The sequence below is a fragment of the Cynocephalus volans genome, chromosome 4, assembly GCF_027409185.1.
Source record: "Cynocephalus volans isolate mCynVol1 chromosome 4, mCynVol1.pri, whole genome shotgun sequence".
Classification (NCBI taxonomy): domain Eukaryota; kingdom Metazoa; phylum Chordata; class Mammalia; order Dermoptera; family Cynocephalidae; genus Cynocephalus; species Cynocephalus volans.
The window spans coordinates 117,981,416-117,985,283 of NC_084463.1; positions in this window are offsets into that span (position 1 = coordinate 117,981,416).

Below are 3,868 nucleotides of genomic sequence, written 5' to 3' on the forward strand. Positions count from 1 at the left end.
AACCCACAGAAGTCATTATAAATAGATTCCATGACGTCAAAGAAAAAAACAGCTGGAGAAAGTGAGTTTAATAAGCAGCTTTCTTTTATTACAATTGGTTTGACATCATTATTTATTTCCATCATTAAAACACAAAGCCATGTGCTACACTGTGGACCAGAATGAAGAAGATATGTGGACTCTGCTGAGTATTTTAATATCCTCTTATTGACAGTAGATAGAAGATCTGAACAAGGACTGGGAACAGGAAATGATTTTAGTGATTTCATTACAGTATTAGAGAAAAGCATTTTCAATGCTAGTGTTTGGCAGATGGTCTGGTAAGGCTTCAATTTCTAAACAGCTGGCAGGTCAACAAGCCCAATATTGATACAAGCTCAGTATGTAAATTAACGAGGTATCCTAGCAAGCAGAAAAGTTTTTATAAATATAAGCTGTAGCCTTAGCAGTGGAACACAGAAAGCTGGTGTTTAAAAGTTAACTTAAAACCATTTCACAAGGGAAGTACAGTTATTGAGAAGAAGCAAAAGGTATACTGTAGGACCACAGCTAAAGAACTCTTGATGTCCCTGTACAAATCAAATTTGTAATGAAATATTGAGCACAGTACATCTTCACTTAGTTTATCTCTAGTGAAAAATAAATTTAGTTGTACAATTTTCAGATTTTTAAAGACTTTTCAGATCTCATTCAAGAAACCTAAAAAATTATCAGTCAATTCATTTTAACAAACATCAAACATCATCTTGGTGAGGTCCCCTTAGAAACAGATTTCCCTGGAATAAAACATTAGTGCTTGGAAGCTCCTTAATATGTGAGATTCGTACAGACCTTTACAATTTCCAAAGTGCTTTTTATATGAACTCATTTAACACTTAAGATAACTGTAACATAGGCAGAGTTTAACATCATCATCTCTATTTTATAGATGAAGATGCTCAGAAAGATTAAGTGACTTGGTCGAGGTCATACTTACCCTAGATCAATCCATTTTTTCCTTTTCACCATTAATGAGATCTATTTCTGTTTGATATGATCTATTTCTGTTCAATATTTTATGTGTTTTAACATAATCAAAATCATATGTCATATACAATGTGTTAGTCCTTTTTAAAAAAATGTGCTTTCCACCATGCCATACATGCTGTCAAACATGGATGTGAAATGTATGATCCTTATAGGAAAGCCTTTCTGTGAAAGGTTGTAATTTTGAGTATCCAATACCAATGCATCACACAGAGCTGTTTTTCCTGAGCCCTAACAGGCGTAGTCACTTTCAAAGGTGAAAATGGTGAATTTGGAGTGCAGCTTCTCCATAGACGGTTTCCCTGTGAACCCAGTCACTTGTAAACTGTAAATCTCTCCGAATTTAGTCCAGTGTCTCCCGGTATAGCCTGTGTCTCATGTTGACACTGTTAGTCCTTTAAATGTTTGTGTACCTTGGGAATTTGTCCTAAGTCCTAAATCTGTGTCTCTAGCCCCACTCTCTCACCACAGTAGCAGGTCCATATGGAAACTGGACATCTCCCATGTGAATGTACAACAGGTATTTAAAACTCAACATATTCAAAATTGAACACATCTTCTGCCCACCTTCCATAACTGTATCTCCTCCTGGGTTACCTTCCCTACCACAGTGAATGCTGTCATTATCCATTCAGTTGACCAGGCCAGAAGTCTGGAATTTTCAGACTCCTCATTCTCCCTTGCCTCAAATCAACAGCCAAATTCTGTTGATTCTACTGCTAAATCTCTGTACATCAATCCCCTCCTCCTTCATAAGGCTTTCAGAGTATGATCATGACACTTTAAGCTTCTCAATACCTTCAAGGTGACACTTAGCATGGTGATATGCCACTGAGGACTGGAGAGTCTCTTTGCCACTGTATTTTACACAAAATCCTCCTCCTCAGCCGTGAGGCAGGTGGTTTAGATTTCAAGGGCACATAAGCAATAAATCAGTTGGCTCTTTAGAACCTTATATCATGGATGGCTTGTATCCTATCAGAATTGGGGGACTTTCACTATCCTGATTCCTACCCTTCTGTAACCCCACAGATACTTCCACATTTTCTTGGTCTGTCTCTTTTATAATCCCATTTCTGGTGACATTTTCTATCTTAAGAATGGGAATGCAAATGACTATGTCTCAAGTGAAATTTATTATAAGTTAAATTTACTATAGGGATTCGGGGATATCTCACAGACACCAAAAGCAGGAATTATTGCTTGGACCTGCAGGAGACGTGACATGAAGCTGGAAAGCAGCTGAGCACCAAGGGCAGCTTCACTACTGCCTTGTCCTACAGAACAGAAAATGGTGCTCAACATTTCATGCGCTTAAGATTTTCTGAACGCCAGACAGAGGTTGTTTCTTAATGTCTACAGTTGGTTTCTGCAAGATGTGCTTCATCAAAAAAAGTATATAGGCTGAGAATCAGCTTTTAAACTTTTTCCCACTTATGTGCCAAAGTTATTCAGTAACTAATTCAAAGCTAAGGCAATGGGAAATGTTAGAGTAGAAAAAAGTCTTTTGATCTGGAAAGATGGATCTGCAAAGAAAACAGTTAGTTATATCCCATTAGCTGCAGGAGAAGAATCTTTTAAAAAAAAGTGGGGGGGGGGGAGGCAGAAGGAGACCATTTCTTTCTAAGAGGTTTAGACACTTCAAATATCAAACTCAAATTTAACTGGAAATACAGTGACATATATGTAACAAATGCTAACTCAGATTCCTCTTGTAATTTTCCCCCTCCCCTGCAAAAAAGTATACGGAAAAGAATGAGTTTGAATTTCATTTATACATATAAATTCAAATTTTACATTTATGCTTCCGGAGAAAGCACCATTTCAAAATATCACTGCAATTGATGCAAGCGCTAAATTTTGTGTGAATTCTTCAGATTGTGTAGCATTTAAAAAGTTTTAACATTCCAGGTTTTGTTTTTTAAAAATGATTTATTATAATTTATAGATTTAGGAAGTTTTCACACACATCAAAATACTATGAAAATATATACATAACTAATAACCTGAAGTATTACTTTTATAGCATCTTAACTTTAAACTCAAAAAAATAACAAGAGTGGAATTTTAGCATAAACTAGCAGGTAAAAGTGATTTCATCAGTGCCTTTGAAATCGCATGTTAAATAGTCACATTCAGCACACTAAAAAGTCAGCACTGAGGACATGCTGTTTACATACTATAAACCTAGCAATCAGACTTTCAACTACTAAGATTTTACTTTTAGCCCAATTCTATTCAGCAGTGACACTTTCAACAAACTAGCTCCAAACTGGAAACTGTATTACCTCTTACCAATAACACTATCTCCTGTGTTTTATCAGAAAAAAATCTCTCAAGGAAAGAAAACAAAGTGTGAGTCAAGACCAATGCTTTAAAGCCAAAAAGATTCTGAAATAAACTGGGAACGGGCTGTACCAAAAGAGAGGTTTAAAAAGCTGGGTTTTTTATTCATAACTTACATTTTCTTAAAATCTATTAAAAATTCTACTTAGTATCTCAAATAATGCAAACTGGATGCTTCTGTAAGTGCACCTGGTTGATTATCCGAATATATTTCACTAGGAAGTACTATAAAGAACAATAAAGTATGAGGTGTAATATATGGAACAGTTGGTAAAAAATCAGAAGTTATTAAACTCCCTCAATCTTACTTTTAAAAATCTGAATTCACAAGCAAATCATTTTCTGAAAATCACCCAATGGAATTATGCTGAAAATAGAAAATTTTGTTAATGTACCTTTATAAAAATGTTAGCATTTCTATAAGTACAACATAGAAAAAAAAAATTGAAATGTAACAAAGCTAAACTAACAGCAATAACTGCTTTTGAGTTGTTAC